General features: G+C 47.6%; 1 long non-coding RNA gene across 2 annotated transcripts; it reads left to right on the forward strand.

Moving 5' to 3' along the window:
• The first annotated feature begins 12213 nt into the window (after positions 1–12213).
• Positions 12214–22603, forward strand: LOC121073219. 2 transcript variants are annotated; one of them, XR_005821571.1, is made up of 4 exons: positions 12214–12412; positions 15154–15259; positions 21043–21125; positions 22469–22603. It is a non-coding gene; the product is annotated as an uncharacterized LOC121073219 (long non-coding RNA). The 2 variants fall into 2 exon arrangements; XR_005821570.1 differs by lacking the exons at positions 21043–21125; positions 22469–22603 and adding an exon at positions 18609–19510 and having other exon boundaries at positions 12302–12412.
• The last annotated feature ends 1343 nt before the right edge of the window (positions 22604–23946 follow it).

Raw genomic sequence — 23946 nt, forward strand, 5'->3', positions numbered from 1 at the left:
TCAAGTGTGAAAACCCTCTGAATAATCTGTTAGCTGTAATTTTTTCCAGCCATTCACCGATTCTCCGGCAGCTTTGGTCTTGACATTTTTTTTCAAGAGCGCGTTGGGAAAAGCACTGGCGGTTTCTGAAAGACGTTTTTACCCCAGGTAGGGAACAATGGCTCGCTTCATTGCACAAGGGCAGAATAACAAATGAGTCCTTGATGTTTCTTGTTCTCCCCCCCCCCTTTTCATGCCACGGTAAGAGCATTCACGTGCTTCTTAAAGGAAAGAGGTTAGGTGTGATTTGCTCCTTGGAAATGCAGCCTGGCCCTCACTGGGAATGCCAGGCTGGTGCAGTTTTTGTAGCTCTTTTGTTGATTTTTTTTGGTGATAATTAGGTTGCAGATGGGATTAGAAGTGCTCGGAGTGGAAGGCAGTACTCCTTTCTATATGCAGGAGTGTCCACCTGCCCAGCGTGGTGGCCTTTGCAGGCCAGGAGGGCTTGATGGAGGCAGGGTGTCCTGCTGTCCCCTCTGGTGGCCTTGGGGGGTTTTCCAAAGTAGACCCAGGGGAGATGTAGGGGTCGGTGCCTTCCTCATCCCTATGACTCTCTGCTGTCCTCATGTCCGAGTCTCCGGCACAGACAAAAGCATATTTTGGTGGGTTTGGGGGTGGGGGCTGTGGCTTTGACAGGCTGTCGGTGAAGCTGTGCACAACTGAAACATGGCTGATTATTCCTAGTTTTTCATCAAAGATAAAAGCAATGTTCCCAGTTTCCATCAAAGATAAAAGCAATGTGCTTTTGGGGTTGTGTCCCTCCCAATACCCCGTGTCCTCACAGTTCAGCCCAGCCCAATAAAATACCTCAGGGGCTATGTTAGGTGAGGACAGTGACTCCCTGCATCTGGCATGGAGCTGCCTGCCCGTCCCCGTGGCCAGCGTCTGAATTTCCACCGTCCTGCTGCCTTTGCCACCTTCTGACTCGTTTTTGTGTTTAATTTCCCTGAGCTGTTGGTCATTTTGGTTTCAGCTCTGTCCTGGGCCCTTTCTGCCTGCTGAGGGGGGGCACGTCCGAGACGCAGGGGCCTTGTGGGCTGTGTTGTGCTGGTTATGGGGTGAAGCCACTGCTCTTCTCCCTGTGTGGTGGTAAATGTTGAGGTAAACTTCCACACCTGCCCCACATCTTGCTGTGGGGCTGAGGCCCTGCAGCCCAGGCCCAGTCCCAGTGCCTGGCCCTTCGTTTTCCCTCTCCTAAATTCCTCCCTCAGTTTGGAGAAAGCGGCCTCAGCGCTCCGGCTCATTCCCATGCAAATGCCACATTATGGGATGTAATGAGCTGTGGTTGTTTTTAATAACCTTTTATGTCGGGGCTGGAATGTTAACCGTGCGGGGGCAGAGAAGGTGCCAGCTCAGGGACATGGATGTGCGGCCCTGAGGAGGAGGCCTGGCATGGCAAGTGTCCCCAGATGTCCCCATGTGCGATCTGCAGGAGCAGCAGGGTTGTCCTTGCAGAGCCTGATGACAGCCTGCTCAGGGCTTGTCCCTGACCCCTCATCCTGCTGGCATTCACATTTATTTCCGTGGGGTTTTGCCCCCATTCCCTGGGACACAAGGAACTGGTCACACTGAGAGCCTTTTTCAGGGTGGTCCAAGGAGGGATGGGCTTGGCCCCAGTCACTCTGCTCACAGACCATGTGTTTTGCAGGCCTGGGGGAGCCCCTGTGGGTTTCACCCCATGTCCCTCAGCAGTGCCATGCTGTGGGTGTCCCCCCACCCAGCACCCCGTCGCCCAGGGCTTTGTGCCCCATGATGTCCCTCCTGGGTTGGGTGGCCAGCCCAGCAGTGGCGCGGCCTGGAGGCTCTCCTCAGCTGAGGCTCTCCATGTTATTTTATTTCTGAAAATTCCCCGGTCTTTCACTGCTGGAAAAGATTGCAGAGATTGCTCCTTGATTACAGCCAGTGCCCTGGCAGACAGCTCTGCGTGGAGCTGTGGCACTGCTGCTGCTCTGGACCTCACTGTGCAGCTGGTCTGTGGTAACGTCTCTGTGATGTGCCAGGTATCCGTAGCTGCTGCCACTGTGCCTTCCTTGCGGTGGTAGAAATGGAGTGAGGAGAGAGCAGGGTCAGCAGAGAGCATCGATCAGCTCACAAATGCTCCACGAGCAGATCCTGACCCCTCTGTGAACTGCGAGGGCTGTAGTCTGAGCCCCAGGAAGACAAGGTGAAATTACAGCTGTGGGGGAGTGCCTTAAATCATGTTTCCTCGGGTTGCACCGTGGCTCCTGAGCCTGGCCAGTCCCAGGGGCAGAGCACAGCAGAGACCCCTGTGTGGGCCCACGTAGGGGGTGGATGGCCACGTGGCCCAGCAGAGCCATGGCTTTGGGCTTCTCTGCGTGAGGAGGGAGCTGGGCCTAGGCACTTTATTTCTGCTGTGCAGTGCCCTGGTGATACAGAGACAGCTTTTGGTTTTTCTCCTACTTTTTGCCATTCCTGGATTTTCTGAACTGCCTTGACCTGAGCATGAGGTTTGTCTCAAGCAGAGGAGGAGACCTGCTGCTGTGGGGTACGGGATGGTGGGAGGTGTCGAATGGAAATGCTGATGTTTTAGCTGGTCGTTCAATATCCCTTCCTTCTCAGGGGACTTTCTTGGCATTTGAGCCATCTCACAGGAGTGCTGATTTCCCACAGGAGACCACCAGTGTGTGAGGCCAACATCTCATGGCCAGGCATACAGGGAGGTGAGGTGGGTCGCAGCACGCAAAATCCAACAAAGCAATGTGAGGACAAACCAGAAAACAGAGCAAGAAGGCATCTCTTTCACTTGAGCAGAGGCATATATATCTACCAGTAAAGGCATAAACTTGCTGGCTTAAACTGGCTTCAAACTGCTTAAGCTGGCTCTGGGATAGTCTGTCAGTGTGGTGGTCAGCTCCATATTGACCAGGTTAGGAGGCACCATCCATGCTGGGACGGGTCTGAGGTTCTGCTCTCCTGCCATGGCTCTGACAGTGGCCAGCAGCAGATTTTAGGGAACACGGAGGAGCAAGGACCCTTCCTTGGAGCCTTGGGGATCGATGGATCTTCAGGGACTTCGTGAGGCCGGTGATGCCTTCTGCGCGAACAGAGAAATTCCACTAACATGTGTTTCCCTTCAGCAGTCCTCCGTGTCAGGAGGTCTGGATGGTTTTCAAAAATGTGTTTTGAGTTGAATGCAAGAGTTATGGGGTAAATGAGGTTCACCAGGAGTTGAGGTGAGCTGATCTAAACATCCCCACTTCCCTGTGTGCCATTCTTGCAGCATTTGGCCTGTATCAGTTCAGGCCCAGCCAGGGCATTGCAGTTGCAGGAGTAGCCCTGCAGTCCTCCAGAGCTATGTGACCTGCTTGCTGTAGGGTTTACTCCCAGAAATGAGAAACATTTGTTTTAAATCAAATTCTACGTGAGAGAATTGATTGCTCCTTTGCTGGTTGAAACACTTGTGCTTTGCTGGGCTGTGACTTTATGGCCTTTTTCCTCTTTGTTTTTCATTTGGTCTCCACAGAAAAAAAGAAAGACACCACTGGACATTTCTGACAAAGTAATGCCTGCTGAAGGCTGCTTTGCCTTCAGCTGCATGCTTGGAGTTGCTGAAAAGCATTTGTGTGAAGCTTGCAACCTTAAGGTGCTACTGAAAAGCTCCCTGAGTAAAAAAAATAAATGTACAGATCAATATTGAAAACACTGCAGCCAACCTTCTGCTTTGCTGCATCGACCAAATGTCTTTAAAGAGTGAAATGCTGAATTCTGGCCTTTTATCACTGGGATGACTTTTGCCATCAGGAAAATGTGGACAAATGACTCATGTTCCAGACCCAAGCATGCAGGGTCGGCCGCAGTGAGGCTGATCCGTGCCCCTCACCTCACGGTTACCCCACAGGGGTACACGAGTTACGGGGCACCTCCGCGTGAAGCAGATATGTGACCTGGGATGGCTTCTGGAGCTGGGTTTGCCAGAAGGAGCTTTCTGCTGGTGCAGACATGGCTGTGCAGTGTCCTGCTTGAGCGGGGTCCTGGTCACCCTCCCAGCACTTCCCCCTCATCCATCAAGCTGCTGGGCTTTGGGGCTTCCTCACACCCCAAATGCAGAGGTGCTGGGGGGTAGGAGCCTGCTGCAGGTAATGGGGTGAAGCAGATGCTTCTGATCCCCTTGGTCGTGGGTTTGACCAGCAACCCATGCACAAAAGACTAAACTTTAAGAAAAGTTACTTAAAATCAATCCAGCACTTATTATTCTCAAAGACTGGCTTTTAAGCCCCAGATTTTGTGGGGCCAGAACAGCTAAAATAACCAGTATAAACTGAATGACCTGACTTGCTCACACTGAAGGATTTACTACCATCAGGGCTTCAGCACTGCTGCCTCAGGATGATGAAGATGCTTCCAATACATTTTGAAGAGCAGCATAATTGCTTTCATCACCGCCGCTCATCATCTGGGTGAGATGCCTTTAAAACAGCTCAGCAGAGACGAACAGAAGTGCTCAGTGCTGCCCTGCTAAACCGGCCATGCACTGAGGACAGCAAGGTAAGCAGTGCTGTGTGCAGGGCAATCCTTCATCGCTGCTGGCTCTACCGGGGCTAATTAGAAAATGAGTTCTGGCTGGTGTGACTGGTAGCAGTGGGGCTTGGTCCAAGCAGGGTTTCCTGCCATAAAGTAAGGTGCTTGTTGCAGATGCAACGGTGGCAGCTGCCTTCATGGCCCGGTGTTAATTGGCTTCAATCCTTTGTGGTGGAAATGATCTGTTCCTATTTTAGCCCTCACTCATCGTCCCCAGAAGTGCCCATTCCTGGCCTGTTCCCATCACCTTAGATTCATGGGTTCCCGTGGCTGGGGATGCAGCATTGTCTGGGAGTGTGTGTTTGTGGGGATAATGGTTGGTGTAAACCTGAGGCCAACAACCTGCCATTGCAATTGCAACAACTGGGACTGTAAAGATGGAAAAAACCCTTATTTTAATTGCCATCTCAGTTGGAATGGCATGAACTGTCACGTTCACGTTATCAGATGTTTGGAGGAAGAGGTGAATTTTTAGCTGTTGTTTATTCAGACTAAGATTTAATTAATATTAAATAGATTAAATATTTGATGAAAGAGACTGGAATTAAATATTTAGCTCCCTCTTTCCCCCACATAGCAGCCCCAGTGGATGTTTGTGTGGGCAGTAACGCTAGAACATCATCTGAGCACCAGAGAGTGTTCAAAGACCCAAGCTGCACGGGAGCATCATCTGCAGATGGGGATTAAATTACTCTGGGCCCCTGTTTTTACCAGCCTGCATGGGAATGTGGCAGTCCTTCTTCTGGGCCTACTGAGCCCTGAAGTGCTGGTTGGCACTCTGCTCTCCTGCCATGTCTGTGTTGAACCAGCAAGGAGGCTTCGTGGGGAAGGGCTTTCTCCATAAGTTAAGAAATCCTGGGACATGCACTGGGCATTTTTTTCCCCTGTGGTTGCTGGTGATCTCAGCGCAGGACTGTGATGTGGTCACTTGAATGGCTGTGCTGCTCTTGGTAGCATCGCTGCCAGCTAGCAGGTCCCCGGGAAAGGTCCTCCTGCGTGGGTGGTTGTGGCTTAATTGGGGAAGAAAACGTAATAAAACTTAATGCAGTTGGCATTTCCCTCTGTGTCAGATCGGAGGAAGAAAACCACAGCAAAACTGAGCTCTCAGCCCTCGATTTTTACTTGCAGCACACTTTGAACAGGCCAGCAATAAACCAGAATATCCAGAAATTCATTGTGAACTGCAAATATGGTCTTGTAAATTAGGCATGGGCCCCTTGAAGTCTGCCCCAGCACCTTCCACGCTGCTCAGCTGGTGCTGGTTGGATTATTGATTGATTATTTTTCTTGATGAACGTGAGCTTTGCCTCTCCCTCCGTGGCTCTGCACAGGTCTCCTTTGGTCAGGGTGTGCCTTATTTTGTGGGTAGTTTATCGCCTTTGGAGGTATTAGGACTGTGATCCCTACCTTCACCCTGCCCAGGCCTCTGCATGGAGCTGCCAGAAATCAGCTGCTTGGGGATAGATGTTAACCAGAAACAGTCTCCTGTGCCAAAATGCACCTGCCAGTGAGCAGAAACTGAAAAAAGGGCTCGTGGTTTGGGCAAACCAAAGGTCCCTTTGGTGCTGATGGTGCTGCCTACCCGTGTGCTGGCAGTTCAGTACGGTTCCCTATAGAAGAGAGAGGAATTCATGTCACACTTATAAACCACGTTCAGATATCTCATAAATATTGCAGCACGCTGTTTTATCTGTTAGAGCCTGGCATTGCTTTATAACCTAGAGTGACAAATCCACTCTGCTCCTGCAGCAGCAGATAGGGTTTCATTTGTTCGTACAAGGCTACTTACTTAGTTAAATTATTTAGAATTTTTCATGCGACTTAAAGCACGTTGGGTTAGCAGGCTTGGGCAGCCGGGGCCTCCCTCCAGGCACTTAGAGCAGGAGGGGGGATATATAGGGTCGTGTCTGACCGTGCTTGCACCACGCTCAGGGTCGTGCCACCTCCATGTGGCTGACACGGGGGTAGTACCAGGTCTGTGAGGTCTCATTTGTCTCACCTCAGATGGAAATGTCCCTTTACATGCCATAGCGGGTGATCTGCACAGGTCGGTGTGAAAAGGGCATGCAAGGAATAGAAAGAGTAGGATGTGCTTAGCTTGTGGGAGCTGTCTGAGCTCTTAAGGGGACTTTGAATGGCTGGGGCCAGTTCCCCAGCAGGAATAAATTGACAAGGCCCTGTTGAAGTCTCTGACCTTCAAGCCCAGCACCCACGCTGGGCCCCATTTTGCAGAAGGTCAGATGGAAGATGGTCAGATGGAAGGAAGATTTAGAACTGGTCTGCTGGGGCAAGAGGCTGGATTAGATTATTCCCAAACTCTTTCTCAGCCTGAGTTTTCTGAGCCTGTATGCGTCTGGAGGGAATTTCGGTGTCATAAAACTGATTTAGGTCTGAGATGAAGATCCTGAGCCCCAAGGGCATAAGCTCTGCCCTCCTGGCACCTCTGCTCCTGGCCCTGACAGCTGCATAGGGGCTCTCTGCCACCTCCCTCATCGGGGACCTCGGAGCAGCTTGTCCTGTGCCCAGGGGAGCTGGTGCCCCCTGAGCAGACAGCCCAGGGTGCTGGAAGGGGATGGGCTGGGATATGTTCCTTTCACTGCCCAGACTTTCAGTGCTGGTGTTTGGCCCTTTATGGAAGGAATAGCTCCCTTCTTTTTCCACTATCCCGTCCTATGGCAGTATTTTAGCTGATACGTACTTGGGTTTGGGTACACTAAGCTTACTTTAAAAATACGCCCAACATCCTAGCGGGATCCACATCTGTACCTGCCGTGGTGGGGAAGGGAGCCCTGACATGGCCCATGGAGATGGTCCTTGCTTGGGGCAGGGGCATCCCCAGTGCCTTCAGCATCACCAGAGCAGTGATGGACGCTGCAGGACCTGTGTGGGCACCTGCAGACACGTGGGGAAGGAGCCCAGCCCAGTGACTCCCTGCCTTTTTCTGTGCTCCTGTTCCTGTGGATGTAGGCTGCCCGAAACTCAGCGCAGACACGAGCCCCCCCCAGCTTGCCTTCCCACTGGATGCTGCTGCAGCACCTCCTTAACCCAGGCCCTTTTTCCAGGAATCTTCTTAAAAAAAACCCACGAAACCTGTCTTTGTTTCTATCGCTCATTTCCGTGCTGCCAAACTGCCTCCAGCTCGGTTGCCAGCAGGGATCTTTTCCCCCTCGCCCTGCCAGGCTTTCAGCAGAGCTGAAAACGTAGCCAAGCAGAGAAAACGGTTCCCCAAACGGGTGGCTGAGTGCCCCCAGATAACAGAGCGGGGAGGGCAGGTCAGCACCTGGCACTGTGGGTCCTGCTGGTGGCTCCCCTTTCCATCCGATGGGCTGCACGAGGCTGAGCCGTGGTGGTTTAAGGGACAGGTACCCTCCGTGGCGGGCAGGCCTCGGGAAGCGGCTCCTCTTGATGCAGGGATGTCAGTGGCACCACGCGAACGCTGACTGATCTCGCCATCACCCATATATGGCCCTCGGCTTGGGGCTTCATCCACTCGGTAAGAAAATTAGGTTACGGCTGAGCTGATTGTATTTTTGCCATCTGACACACATGCAACTGGAGCCCATGGAGAGTCTGATTAATGCTCTTCCAGGATCGGATTGTCTAATGCAAACAGCTTTAAAAATATGACTAAAGTAGGAAAAGAAACTTGGAAAAGACCCCATTTGGGATAAAAGCAAAGAAGGCTATTTTTTGCAAATACCAGTATAGCTTCTTCTAAAAATATTATCTTGGATGTCTGCTAGAAAATGAGAACCAAATGTGATTCCGAGCAACCTAACACGGCCTGCCACTTCAGAGGAGAAGGGAAGGCAACCTCGCACCGTGGCAGGGGATGTGCTTGCAGGCACCCAGAGGCATGGGTGGGCACAAGCCAAAGCTGTCAGCTTCGGAGAGAAACGCAGGTGGGCAGGGTTTGCCCAGGGGCAGCTGAATTGCAGGTTCCCACTTTGCTGTGCTGGCAGCCATCTTGAGAATGTGCAAGGGTTTCTAAGGAAAGGAGTTGCATGCTGTTATTATTATTATTTTTTAATTATTATCATTATTTGTTAAAGCAGGAGTGACATCACAGAAGGAGAAGAAGGAAAGATACTTGCAAGTGAGGCAAGATCAGAGCTCTCTTTCTGTTCAACCCCTTACGCTAATTTTTTGCCATCCTTCCCTCTCTGGCATGGTTTCTGAGACTCCCAGAAGCAACGAGGTGGCTTTTCCCTCCTTTTCACGTGTTTCTTTGCCTCAGCTTCCCAAGCAGTTTCTTTCTCAAGCCAGCAGTTCCAACAGCTTCGGCGAACACTGTGTTCAGAGTGAATCCAGGTTGTAAACAGAGATGCTGGTGCCAAAGCCCTGAGGATGATTGAAAACCTGCAGGGTACTCCTTGGTAGTAACTCAGACAGCATGCAAGTAGTCTTGGAGTGTTTTCCATCTAAACCTCTCACTGATATGATATTAATCTCTGCTCCAGCTTTGCCCTTTCCAAGCAGTGATCACAAAGTCCTCTGGGCCTCCTCCTAAGATCTTATAGAGGATTTTTTTCCTTTGGAGCTGATGAGCATGAGTGCATTTTATTTGAAAATAGACAGATTGCATGCTTTTCCACCCAGGTCTAATGGTTTCACCTCATCTTCTCAGTGTGTCAGGGCAAGTCCTGCCTGCTACCTTTACCACCAGAGCACGGAGAGCGCGGTGACAAGAGGGCGCTGAGGCCACCAGCCTGCAAAGCACGCACATCGTGTGGCACTGGGGGCTTCCCCAAAGGACTTGTCTGCGGCAGAGTATGGCTCCACAGGGAAAAATCTGTCTTGGACCTGCCTGGTGAGATTCAGTTCATCTGCCTCTGACTATGTGAAAGCATGGGTGATGTCACGGTGGGACCAAGAGGTCCGGATCGCGTCAGCAGTCAGCAATGTGTGATCTAAGAGGAGGTCAGCGGGTGTCAGCTGCACGTCCCGAGGGGCTTTGTAGGGGTCTCACCTTCGTTAGACCATTACACAAATCCTTTGGTATGATGCAGAAGAGCAAGGGAGATGTAAGGTGGCACAGGGAGGGCCATCGAGTCCCTTGGGTTGAGGGGGGTGAGCAAGGCAAGCTCTTCACCTTGGAAGCTCAGAGCACCCTCTGTGGTGCCTGGCAGGTCTCCCAGCTGGCTCGCCCAGGAACATATTAACCTTCACGGGACTTAAATAGACCCTGTAAGCTAGAACATGCCATGTCCCATGAGCTTGATATCAAGAGAAATCCTCATTTCTGAAGAGTCCTTTCACCCAGAAACACGCCTGATCACTATCATAGGAAGAAAGCTGCGATATTTCTTCAAGCTGTTTAAAACAGATAAATAACTGAAGGGAGTGCTGGGAGCTTTTCAGAACCCAACTGGGATGCCCCCACAAAAACAACAAAACAGCACCAGAAGGCATTTTTCTGGTGACATGTTTTGCTTCTGTCACTATGTGTAATTTTTGTGATCACTTTGTTTTGCCCAACTGTGTTGCTTGGGGCATGGTGGGGAGGAAAATCCATCTTTCAGTAAATACTCTTCAAACCACCTGCTGTCACAGCAGATTGCTGTGTGTCTCTGTATTCCCAGAGAACAAAACTATTGCAAGCCTGAGCTTTCAGGCCATGTTGTTTACCTAATGCTGGCCTGATTCTTCCGAGAATCTGGATTTCCAGGCTGGAGGAAGAGGAACATCCTTCATCAGAAGCACCCGCGAGGCCCTGTTTTTGTCTTTCTCATTGTCAGCATGAGGAGAGACTTTTGCACTTCCCTAGGAAGAACCCAGAAGTTGTGGCCGCAGTTTTTCTCATTCACTGACATCTTAACCTTTTTGCCCTGGCACATGAAATGTGTGTGTGTTTCTGGATGCTCAGGTGCATTAGGAGCCTTTGATGGCTTTTTATTTAAGCTCTAGGCTTCCCCTCTTCTGGATCCCTACTGTCTAGCCCTGTTCTGCAAAGGCAAGGAGTAGAAACCTGCTCCCAAGAGTGGGTTTATCTACAGTGGCTGTATCTGTGCACGAAGCAGCTGACTTTGGAGGCAAATGTTTGCTCATCTTTATGCACGTCACAGCTTTTTAATGTATGGCACGACCACAGTGCATCTGGAAATAACCCTGCACTAACCGCTTACTTCCTGGCCTTGTCACCAAATCTTTCCTGCCAGGTTATCTCCACTTCGTATCTGCTTTCTTTTGAATTTTTTTTTTTAAATCTTCTTGGCAGAACCATTCTTCGTTGATGCAGCAGCTGCTGGGGAGGAGAGCTTGCAGGGCCGCACTTTGGAGGAGTTAGTAGGCTGAGGATCAAGGTTGGTGCTTCATTCTTTGCATGGTAGCACAAGCTGCCTCCCTGTGGTGATGGCCAAATCAAGCCTGAAATGTGACAGAGCACTAAATTAGACACGTGCAATTTCACTTTGTCTCCAGCATCCAGTCCAAGCTGGCGATGCTCTTCCACAGCTTCCCACAAGGTGGTCTGGGAACCTCTTTAGTGACGTGACCAGTCAATCCAGGGCTTGAGGGATTCAGCCTCAGAAGCTGGCACGAAGGCGAGTTGAATCACTTGGAGCAGTCACTTTCTCTTGGTTGGTGGTGAAGGAACCTTCTGGCCAGCTTGCTGGGGGATGCTTGTTCTGCAGAGCTGCCAAGCTGGCAGAGAGAAACCCCATCAAGGAGGGAATAACCTGCTTTCCTCCTACTTCTTGTCCTGGTGGGCTCCATCCCAATCTACCATGAGAGGCTGACCATTTGCAGCTTTTTATAATTTATTAAGCCTTTCCAGAATATTTAAATAAGCACAAAACATCTGAAAACATGCAAAGCTTGGCAGGTATTTCTCATGCACCTAATGTTTGGACATGTAAGTTTGGAGTGCACCTCTGGACAGGGACTACAGTAAGAGTGCAGAAGATGACAGCAGTTGCTCACGCACCTGCTTGGACTTCATGAGCTGAGAAAAAAGCAGGATGTTCTTAAGGTTTTGCTTGCTTGCTCTGTTAACCCCAAAGCTGTGCCTAAGTTTTAAGAAAAGTTCTTTTTCCTCCATCTTCCCATCTCCTCCCCTTCCCCATTTCACGCTGCTAATTGCACCGGCAGGATGCCCTCCAGGCTGAGACTATTCTGAGTGCAGGGTGAGAGGAGGGTGCTGAGAGGAAACAGCAGGCTGTGCATTTTCCTTCGCTAACGTGACTTGGCTATGATTAATGCACGTGGAAAATAATCAGCACATTTGGCTTAATTTTGCAAAATTATTAAAGGAATGAGAGGAAGGCGAAAGGAGAGATGTTTCTTCTTTTAATTTTTCTTTTTTCTATTTCATTTTTAGGAACAAGGTCGGATGTTGTGTGAGCATTCATCATTAAACCATCACAGTCTGTATGAAAAGGAAGAGGGGCTTTGGAAACTGGGATTGTTATGCCTTACCCTGAGCTGGTGATCACCTCTCAGCCCTTCCCTTTCCTTTCCAAGTGCTGCTCAGCCATTAAGGGGATGACCACAGCAAATCACTGCTGGTTCCTGGGCAAAACACACAGTGTCTGAGCTGGGTCGTGCAGACTGCTGGAGCTGAGCACATCACAACAGTGCTGGCCTTTGCACAGCCACTGCTGACTTATGCATCCCAGCCCCAAGTTAAAGAGGGCAGGATGCATCTGCTCTCAGTCAGTGCTGCTTCGTTACAGGCTGAAGTACTGGGGTCAGCTGGGCAACCTCGAGTGCCCAGGTGCCCCTCATCCTTACACTTATCACCAAATCTATTTCCTTTAAACCCAGGTTGGATTTAGCTGCTTGTGCTGTGTCTCCATGTTTAGCAAGAGCATCTTGCTGACGGTTCCTGAGGCTGGTGAGTTCAGCACTTATTGGCACTATCTTTCCAGTTAGAAAGGAAATCATAATCTTGTTTTGTAGGCTGAAGTTTTTATAAATCTCTCTTCCCCTCATACCTTTAAATAATGAAACATTGGCTGACTGGAGAGATTGTAATATTTCTCCAAATTTTATAATGCACTAAATAAAACACAAAAATTACTGATATGAAAAATATTAGAAAAGCCTATTCTGTGATGATAATTGCATTTCTTTCTGATACAGGAAAGTGTGCTGGCTGTTTCTTTTAATTGTGCTTTTTTATTACTTTGAATTTGCATTTTTATTTATTTTCCATTTCTTGTAATTCCCATTTACCAACACAAAATTAACACTTCTTGTCCCTGCTGAGCTTACTGCTATTCCCTTCAGCTTCCTAATTTTGCAAATGCTGGCTAGGGTTTTAGCCTGGTATGTTTCTATGGGTGCCCATGCCTGATCAGAGAAATTAGTGCCCCAAAGTGCTTAATTGCAGAGTCCAGAGATCTCGTTTAGAATACAGACAGGGATCTTTTGATCTGCCGAGAGCAATTGGGTGCTGTGGCACTTGACAGTCTGGCCCTGTCCCAGCTGAGTGCAAGGTCTCGATGCTCTTGCTTTGCCGTGCTGCTGGAGGTAGCGTGGGTGTCCCGCTGCCTTTTGGGGCACGGCAAAGCCTTGGGAGTGGTACATCAAGGGAGCACTCCCACCAGCATCCTGCATGCCATGGTGCTGGTGGGGCTCCCAGGGGGATTTCGAGCATGTAGCTGAGATTTGGCTGTGGCACTGATGCTGCTGCTGTGGGGAGGTGGCAGCCCCGGGGGGCCGGGGCACAGCACAAACCCTGCTGTGGCTGGGTTTCTGGGGACAGCCTGAGCACATGAGAGCAGCAGTCAGTCACACCATGGTTAGGTTTCTTCTTTCAGATGTTCTGCCGTGATCCCTTTTTTCTAGAGGGTGGAAACTTTCTGTTGCTGTTGACCCATCCTTGCCCATCAGGGTGCTAATCCTGGCTCCTGCAGGCTCCCCTTGCTTGCAGAGCAGGGTGGGGGCTGTGAAGGACCTGCGTCCTTCCTCAGCTGCTCTGAAACATGTGGGACTGAGAAAAACATTTCCAGGGGCTCTGCCCTTGGAGTTGTTTTGCCCAGGCTGACAGGAATGAGCTACCAGGTGGCCTGGAGGATGTATCTCAAAGCTCCTCAACAGAGAGGCATCTGACCGGCGGTGATAGCGTTCATATCATCCCCGTGGATAGAGGTGTGGGCTCCTGCTGCAGACTTAAGGCCTTGGCATACAAGAACAAGTACAGGGGTTGTTCCTGGAGCTGTTTTCCAAATGGATGAATGTTCACCATCCCTGCAGGGCATGTTGCTCTGGTACTTGCCCAATATATCAGAAGGGAGAGTTGTTTTTTTTTACTGGTGAAGCCTGCCCTTGCAGAATAAATGGTTGACTTTTTTTCTTCTCTTTCATGACAAGCAAAGAGCCTGCGGTGGTCACAAGATCACTTCAGCAACATCCTGACTCAAGCAGCTTGTTGCATTGTTTGTAAAAGTCCAATTTTCTTTTTGAGGGAAATCAATACAGCTCATTACTTAGCTGAGAAAAGATCCCTGTGTCAAGCAGCTGCTCATTCCACTGGAAGGCAGCCCCCGAGCGGGCTCAGCCACTTTTCCTAAGATGGACAACAGGTTGATAGCCTCTGTCTTAAATTATCCCTTCTGAACTAAAACTGCCCCACTGAGAAGACCGATCAGCTTCCCGCAGGCTTCCAAAGAGCTGCTCAACAAGTGAACGCCACCAGCACTGGGCAAAATGTGCACTGGGGAAAAAAAACAACCCCCCAGCAAAACACTTTTTTTACAGCTGATATAATGACTGTAAGTTCTCATGCTGCTTCTATGTTATATCCTTTCTTCTGGGCTCTGGCTACTTCATTTTCAGCTTCATGCTAGGAGGTGGGATTCAGTGCTACGAGGCTAATAGCTATGTAGTCTTTGTATAGCCAGTCTCGAGTGGTGAGGTCGGTCTCAAAGGCTTGGCTCAAACTTAGAGCGGCTTTAAGATCTTTCTGCAAGTGCACAAGGTGTTTTAAAGCAGCTTTGTGGGCTGAGAGGGCTGTTGGGCAGACAGTACCTTTGCCTACCTATGTGTAAGGCCTTGGGGACAGCACTATCAGCCCCCAGCTTGGGAGCATTCTCACCTGCCTTCCACAGTAAATATCTGTTTGGTTAATGGTGAATTTGTAGCTAGTGAAAACTGCTCCTTGCTGTAGCCCAGCTTCAGGATCCAGTCCTCCAAACCCTTGTCAGAAGTTGCTAGTTTAGAAAGTTGGTGGAGAAAATTGCTCCTGTATGAAATGGAGAACGAGGAGAAAAGCGCATTGTGGCTGCTGGGGAGTAGGACCAGGGAGTACAGGCTTCATCTTCATTGCTTGGTCTGAGTTCTGGGCAAGGCTAACAGCAAGTTTAGCAGAGACCTTACATTGAGGTAAGTTAAGTGACAAGTTCAGTGAGAAACCAGGGCCAGTGCATGGAGAATTACTGACCAGGCAACTGGAAAGGGTTATCTAAGCTTTGGGGTACAGGTTCAGCTGGCCAGGAGGAGCTGCAAAGAAGGTCAATTCTGTTAAGCAAATTCTCTGCCTTTACTGCTCTGAAACCAGAGCAGATGACAAAAGTAGTAGTGAGGTGTGTTTTAAAAGAGCCATCAGCCAAGAAATCTGTCTTCTCTCTCCAGATTGTTGCTGCAGCCCCTTGCAGTGGGTGCTCACAAGAGCAGGTCGTGGATGCGCTGAACACAGACGAGTTCATCCCTCCTCTCCCCATCTGTCCTCTGAACAGAGGTAAGGGTCTGCTTCCCTCCCTCACCTCGGGTGAGCAGGCTGCACCTCATGAGCTGTCTTTAACAACTTGTTCCAGATTGTAGATCATCTTGTGTGGACTGTGAAGAGACAAAGTTGCTTGTATTACCAGACTCCTCCGGTGTTTGATGATGGTTATGATTGCAGCGTGTGTTGTAGCGTTATTATTTGACTGCAATTACAATAGCATGGGTGGTGTTATGCCTGACTAGCTGATTAATCATCTGGAGCAATGAGCGGATCTTCCTCCTCTTTTATGATAATTAATATGTAGAGCTGGATCATAGTCATCTGAGTGAGTGTGGAAGTGATCATGGCAAACCGAGATGTGTTTGGCAGCTTGAGGCTGCGGGAGGACAAACACACGGAGCTGTTGGGGCAACTTTTCTCTCCCTGCTATGAGGTCTGGATTGAGCTGGCTCTGATCCACCTCAGGGAGCTGCATTTCAGTGGTGGGTGTCAGAACCGCCAGAGACACGTCTGGCCAGTCAGAGTCATAAGGAGATGTTTTGGTTGCAGGGATGCTCAGCAATGCCTCGTCCTCCCTTCCCCTCTTGAGGTGCCTGGTAGCTGATGCTGCTGGGCTTTCTCCCACCACAACAAATGTGTAGCCCATTTTGGGGGGGCAGCAGGCACCAGGAGTAGCAAACAGTAGGGTCTGAGTGGATTTACTGGGATTTGGTATGTTTTCTTGGAGAATTTGCATGGGATGGGCGTTCTTTGTGTGTGTATATGTATATATGGCAGGCATCCTTTTTTTTCTAGTCTGCCTCTTGTCTTTCTGTTTGACCTTGGTCCAGAGCCTCTTGACCACCTTTTCCTTTCAACACTGTAAAGTTTGTTTTCAACGTTAACTGTCTCTTCACGTGTGTGTGTGTGTGTGTGTGTGTACATTAATTACAGCAGTCATTACCAAAATGTATGCTGTGTTTTTTTAAAGGTCTGGCTTTGAGGACAGAGCCATTTAGGATTGTGGGATGTAAAGCTCTTTCCTTCTTGCAGTGGTTAACCAAAGAGCCCTGTGCCAGCATGTCTGTAGCTACCCAGGAGTGAAGGGAGGAGAGAAATTCATTAGTGTGATTGGATTAAATACCTGCTGTGCTGGGGACCTACCATGATGGCTTAGTGCCACTGTTGTCTCCAAGCAGGTGGAGTAGCTCTCTGGTTCTCCCTGCAATCTGGGTCAGATATATTCAGTGCAGATTGTCTGAAAGTAACTCATGGTTTTGCTTGTGGGAATTTACAATTCAAATGAAGAGCAGTTGCAGCCTCTCTCTCCCTCATATTGTGATTTTCTTTACTCTCCTGATACAGCAAAGATCAAGATGAAATATTAAATGTCCACCACAATGTAATTATATCTGGCTGGTTGCAATCAATTCCCTCTGCCTCATACAGTTTGCTACTGCTTCTCCTTTCCTTTCCCTTCCCTTCCTGTAAAAGACACAGGGCTGATTCTCATCTTCCCTGTGGGCTGGAGAGGAGACACTGCCAGCTCTTACATGGACCCACCAGCTGAACAGGAACAACTTGTGGAAATGAACTCTCATCAAAAGCCCCAAGCAGTGCACAGACAGTGTGGAGGATGCAACTAAGCTCAGGTTAAAGAAGAGAGAGATCAGGGACCTTCCCTATTTTTCTGCCGTAATCTGTTTATGTGCCAGCTTCAGAATATTTGGATTAGAAAAAGCAATGATGACTCTACTTGCCAAAATAGTCCATATATATATATATATATATATATATATATATATATATATATTTTTTTTTTTTTCAGAGGGACTGGACTCTAGTTTTCATAAAGCCCAAAGCAATGCTTTATGTCTTAGGCTGTAATTAAAAAATGGTTTCCAAAGCTCGGTCTCTTTCAGGCAAATGCCTGTTTAAGAATAAATGTATATTTAAAAACAGTTTTTTCTTTTGTCCAGAGAACAGGTTTGGAAAGGCTTTGTAAGGCAGAAAGCTTTATATGAACTTCTCCTTCTCCTGGTGAAGAGATCAAGGTTATTAATACCAGCCTTTTCACCCTTTGCTTCTAAACATGTCAAACAAAAATCCAGCACAAATCCCTTTTATCAGGTGCACAGGCTGGTACTATCATTAGCAGGTCTCTTTAGGAAATTAAGGCCATTATTCAAGACACTGGTGACTGCAGCTGTTGGTTGAGGTTGGGTGGGACTGATCACCTCCTTGTGACTAGCTGTTCGCTTCTGTGCTTTGCTGGATCAGTTTTTCATTCCTATTGAGCAGCGGGTTCACAGAAAAATCCAGAGGTCATTTTTTGAGAGATTTTTCTTGGGGTTCTTGAATGACGATATGATTTGGCTGTTAGTGGTGAACACCCGCCCATGATATTTAAGCTCCATATTTCAGAACTTTATTTATAAACACCTCATCACCTATTTAGGGTTCATTCAATATATATGGAGAGTCAGAGCAACCAGTCTTGGGATACTCCTCTGGCAATCTCCCAAGCTATTGGAAAACGGACGGAAGAGTCTATTGTAAGACCCACCACCTACCTTCTCTAGTTTGGAAACTTCTTTATTAGCTTTTGGATACAAGACTTTTCTTTACAAACAACAATACAAATGGTGCCTCCATTTGCACTCAACAGCTCGTCATCAAGAGAGACCAGACTTTAAGTCCCATCTCTGCCCAGGTAGAGTTGACCCTCCAGATCTCAGTTCACACAGACCAGTTAAATGCTGATCGTCACAAAAAGACTGAAAGGAAACATGGCCCTAGTATTTGGCACTGATGCCAAGAAGGAGACAGTGGGTGCTGATAGTCGTTAAAAAAGATGTTAAACCACTTTATAGAACCAATAAATTATCAGCCTTGTACCTCTTCTGCCAGAGATATGGTTTAACCCTATAGGACACAGCTGTGTTCCCATTTGTGTTACTGTCACTCTGGCTTCCTTACTCTTGGATTTTTGTCACTATGGGCTGAACCCAAGATCACTCCTCTGTGAGTGAGGGATGTTTGCATCCCATCAGGCAGGAGTGGGAGAAAACCTCAAGCACAGCAGGAATGAGGCACCAAACAGTCCCCAGCCTGCAGCCCTCTCCTTCAGTGCCTCTCTCCCAGGGACCTTCAGCTGCTCCTGTAATATAGGTGTAATAAGACTACAACATGTTTATTTAAAAATTAATCAGATCCTTCATGACACTTTAGTCTTTGCCTTATCTGCTGGAGCCTTACAGATTGCTATGTTTACAGCTGCTCCTACTGCTAATGTGGTTTTGTTTATGATACAGAAAAAAAAATGTAATTTTTTATTTTCTCATTGCTTCTCCTGTTTTATATTTTTTTGGCATCCATCTAGAAGACCGGAGATAACTCAGATGAAAAGGAGTCAATTATGTGGTGCCTGGGATACTAGAAGTCTGGACTTTATGACCCAGGAAGTTTCTCTCTGCACCATGCTCCCAATTTGTTGGATTTTTTTTTCTTTAATATCAACAAATAAAATAACATATCCTGGATACTCTGCAGTCAACAACATTCACTTTATTGGCAGTAACTGGCTTGGAAGCTACTATATCTCCAGGACTTTTCCATTTAAAAATAAATATATATTTTTATTTATATATATATATATATATCATATTTTTTTACATCAGTTAGGAGGCTTTTTTTTTTTTTTTTTTTTTTGCTTTTCATCAGAATTTGGATGTTTGCTGACACTGGATATTTGAACAACTTCTGAAATGAATCCAAGCCAGGAATTTTCCATTTCCCAATCTGTGAAGAGCATGGTATTTTAGAAATACCACTGATACAAACAGGAGAAGAATTAGGTCAGCAATAAGTCCTTGGGAGCTCCCAGCCAGTGGCTGCTAGGACTGTCAAGCTCTTCTTCCTAAAGATTAGATTTATTCCTGACTTAGGGAGGTGGACAAATATCTCCTTGGACAATCCTGACTTGGACAAATATCTCCTACTAGCATGATTGCAATGCTTAAGTCTTCTCTCCTGAACAACTTTCTGTCTAAAATGGCAAGCAGCCAAGCAATAATGGCCGTGCTTATGAGGCTTTTGAATTTTTATTAGTGTTTTAAAGTTGAACAGAAGCTTACAAATTTCAGTATTAGAATGTATTGAGAAGCAGGCTTGGAGTAAAGTCACCATCCTTTTTGACTGAGTCTTAGGACAGTAGGTGTGAGGGATATTGTAAGGGTGAGAGCGTGACTCGTTGAAAAATACTGGAAAATCGTTCTACTTCTGCTGAAGTTTTATTTCTGGACACTGAAAGCCCATTGAAATATCCTAAATATCATGCAGTATAAGACTATATATTGTATTATTTCAGTACAGTATAAGATTATGCACAAATACTCTTCTCTCTACTATATTCGAGAGACGATTTTTCGTTCCTTGTTCTTTACCATTTTTACCTGGCAGAGGGCTTGTTTTGAATGTCCCTGCCTGTGTGGAATAGCCCGTGTATCTCTGCCCAAGCCTGGCTCTGCTGGCAGGGTTGGGACCCGGTCCTGGCCCAGAGGAAGCAGCTAACCCTCTTTCTAGGAACTGCACCCATCGGCAGTGCCCTTCCGAGGGGCTGCTTTCTGAGTGGCCAGTGGGGGAGAGCTGGTCTGCAGACGTGAGCCTGCAGGCTCAGGGCCGGTACCCAGCAGAGTTCTTGGGAAAGAAATATTACTGAAGGGAAAAAAATACAAGAAAACAAGCAAATGCAGGAGACAACAGGAGTAGCCCTAAGTATGTTATCTGAAGGGAACTGAAAGTCATCTTGCTGCACCACAGCATTTTGAGCAGAGTCATTATTATCAATCTTCCTTTAATATATAATAAAAGTTATAGAGAACACAGCACAGCCCATGCTTCTCTTGCTAATGTGTACCCAGGAGATAGAGTGGATTTAATGTAAAGTGATCCTTGTAATCTGGCAGAAATAAAATCCCGAAGGCAGGAATTGATCAATTCAGAGAGTGGCAGGTAAAGGCGGTGCACATACCTGCTCTAAAAGCTTTGGATACAGTAATTCCCACAGGCATCAGGAAGCTGTTAGCTAATCAGACAACGATACACCATATGGTTCGCTGTTTAGTTAAAAGAAAAAAAAGTGAGAAAGGGAGAAAATCTCAAAGCATGCCGTCGGCAAGTGTGAAATGTCCATGCTAAGGTTCTCTGGAAGAGGGGAAAGCCACAGCCAAGGCTGTGACTCACTCCTTAATTAGCGGGGCTAATGGCACTGCAGAAGCTGCTGGCTGGGTTTCAGATGTGACCAGCCATGTGGCTGTGTCATTCACCACGGGCCAGCCCAGCACTGCCATGAGCATGCAGAGCAGGTGTAGAAGAGCCAGCCCTTTCTTCCCCATGCAACTTTGAGGTGTATGGGAGAGTGCTTCCAGAGGGCTCTGCCAGCCCACCTCCTGCACAGACCAGGAGTCCTCGTGGAGTGCTTTGAAGGCTGGAGGGGTTCCATGTCCAGTGGACTTGGCTCTAACCAAGGCAGCAGAAAATGGTGGTAGTTTGCGCTTCATCTAGAGGCAACCCACCAGAGGTTGGTGTTACACAGGCTGCTCACGGGAGAAGCCACGTGCAGTCCACAGCAAGAGTCCCTTAGAAACCAGGAGCTCCTGTAGATACCTTTGATCACCACTTTTCACGCACACATATATATAACCAATATATTGTATTGATTATATTATACTCCTATATGTAGAGACTGTACTTTATAGATCATAGATGATATTTTATTCTGGGTGTGTTATAAATTCTGTTTTCTGTATCTGTAGGTTCAGATCAAGACGTGAACAGAAGTGCTGAAGTATTGTCCTGGTCTCAACAGATTTACAGGCTGAGGGTGCCATAAGATGAGGTAAGATCATCTTCTTGTTGACTACTGCTTGCTAATCCTCCATCCTCTCCAATCCAACTGTTAAGAACCTACCAGTTATCTATGCAACTTCTGCCGCCTGTAGGGCCCTTTTTATGCTGATTTAACTCACTAACATGGCAGAAAATTTACTACAGCAGGAAAAAAAAAAGTGTTTTGTTTTAAGCCGAATTCATGAGTTGATTTCGCTCCTGGTTTTATTTCCATAGGTGAGTAGGAAACCTCCTTTTAGCTCATTAGTGGGGACTAATTCTCATATCCAGTTTTATCTCATCTCCTGAACCATTCTGTCCTAGATTTCCTTTTGACAAGTGTAGGTACTTGCAAAATGAACCTCATGCCTTTTGCCTCCTCTGTCTAGAAAGAGTATTTTATCACTGCAAATGGATGCAGGACTGAACATTTCCTTCCCAGCACCATGTGGAGCTGGGCTGCAGGCTGCTTGGAAAGTGCATGAAATGCACAGCTCCAAGTGCTGGGGAGGGCAAAACAGTGGACAAATAAAGGAATTCTTTTTATGTGCATTGATAGCAGGGGACTGTGTGTGTGTCAGGTTGGGCACCAATGGGTTATTTGTTTTTCCTTAGATTTATATCTCCCAGAGCTGGTTTGTTATTCTTTTCTTTAAGCAATTATTTGTCATTGCACAGTGTTTTAAATACACCTGCAGCATGACTGCTGGTCTGGTGTGCAGGGAAAAGTCTTCCCTGTAGGGCAGATGCTCTGCTCCATCCTCTGGGCTGCCCCAGACTTCTCGCAGGGCTTAGCCCCTGTGGAGGAGTCAGAGCTTGGCGTACCCAAGCAGGACCCTGCAGGGAAATGTGTTTCTTGGTGCACATCTACGGCTTCTTCTCTCAGGTGTGTCTTAAGAGTGTGCTGAAAGGGACAGGGGCTTGACACTAGAAGGATGCCTGACTTTCTGGGCCATGGAAATGTTCCTGACAGTAGCTTTCTTCTCTTTGTTCATCCCTCTGCCGTTTCTCTTCTCCACTACCAAACTTCTTCCTTCTTTCTGCCTGAAGGCCCTCTGAGAACCCTCCCAGAATTACGTCCCTTTCCCCATATTCAGCTGCCTGCTCCGCTTCTCTGCAGAGATGCCTGGAACAAATTGGTTCTCTTGGATCTCAGCCCGTGAACCCACCACCTACGATCTGATTCAAGTGCAATCATTAAAGGCTAATGATGCTCCATTGTCTTGAATTATATCTATATTGCACAATGTAGTGGAGAGCTATCAAACTAACTGTAAATGAATTTAGTCAGCACAGTAAGTAGTTTAGCTAAGCTACCATGGGGCTACTAAAGGGCTTATTTACCCCCTCTAGGAGCAGATCAGCAGAGACAAATCTTAATCTGGTGAGTGCAGTCTGGATGTTCATCCAAAACTCAAGCTGAGTTACACTTCTGAGAAGAAACCAAAGCAAACAGCCTGGATTAATCTACAGAGTAAGGAAAAAAAAAAAAGGGTAAAGTGAAAAGAAGGCTCTTGTTTTGTAATTGCATTTTTTTTGTAGCCTCAGAGCTAAAAGGGTACTTTGCACCTGTGTTTAATCAGCAGGTGCTATTCACTGTGGGCATACAGGTGTGGTAGTTGGAGCCAATGGCAATGAATATGCCCAGTCTGATACGGAAATAGGAGTACTGTTTTGGGGGACAGGGAGACCAAAAACAGTTTTGCCCAAGGAAATCTGTGTGCGCAAGAAGTGCTGAGCTGGACAGGAGACAGCACACAACCAGTTTGTGGGAGGCGCTGTTTGAGATCATGGCTGAAAAAGCAAAAGAGCAGCTTTGGGATCTACCTGGGGTGAAGGACAAAACTGAGAGGTCAAGCTTTCCCTGCAGTGAAGGCACTGGTCTCTTCCTTTTCCGTTTCATTAGTATTCCCCATGCTTCCTCCATCTGTCATAGCCTGCATGAGACACGGAGGGATGAAATCACCCTTATTGTTTCCCCTCCCACTTTAAGTGAGAACTGCTTGTGCTTTGTTTAATTAAAATATGCTGTTGTTTTCAGGATTCATTAATAGCAGGATTAATCCAAAGCTACTGTACAAAGAGAACATTCTGGCACCTTTGACAATAAGCTTAATGTGACACGGGTCTCAGTTAGCTGTGACATCTGGGCTGGAAGGCAACATTGTGGAACTGTCTCCATGTGCATTATTGTGTCTTCAGATAAAATGGTGGCTTGTCTTCATTTAAATGGTCCCTGGAAGAAACACTGAGCATCCTGTAGATCAGCTTGCACTGGGCATCTGTGAATTTTAGGAAAGTCTCCAAGACTGGAAGGGTTAGCAAGGTGAGAACCCCAGAGCAAAAGACTGACTCACTGCTGCCTGAAGTATAAGCGGAAAGGAGAAGGGCAGAAATGCCACCAATACAACAAAACTAGTTTGCCAAGCAACTTGGTATCAGACAACACAACTTTTCTCCAAATAGATACAAATGGACAGAGTGACAAAAGCAGTAGATAAGGGACCATAGGTTAATGCTGTTACAGTCTACTCTACCCTTGGGCAATGGCAAAGGCTGTGTTTGGTCATGAAATGCAGAGACGTCACTGCATTCCAAGTGCTGTCTGCAATTACGGATGTCGTAGATCTCTTGCGAGGACATGTGTAAGGGGAAATGTTTCCCATAGCTGGAGAGATTTCCATGTAAAGATTCCTTCTTGTCTTACGCCCTGCGCCAAGGAAAACAGAGTGCTCGGGCAAGGGAATCTCACAGCAGAAAGAAATGAGTCCATGAATGAGCCCACTGTAGCACCCATAATGGGCATGAATGTGTACTGGTCCTTCACGTGG

Source organism: Cygnus olor, chromosome 7, assembly GCF_009769625.2.
Source record: "Cygnus olor isolate bCygOlo1 chromosome 7, bCygOlo1.pri.v2, whole genome shotgun sequence".
NCBI classification, from domain to species: Eukaryota; Metazoa; Chordata; class Aves; order Anseriformes; family Anatidae; genus Cygnus; species Cygnus olor.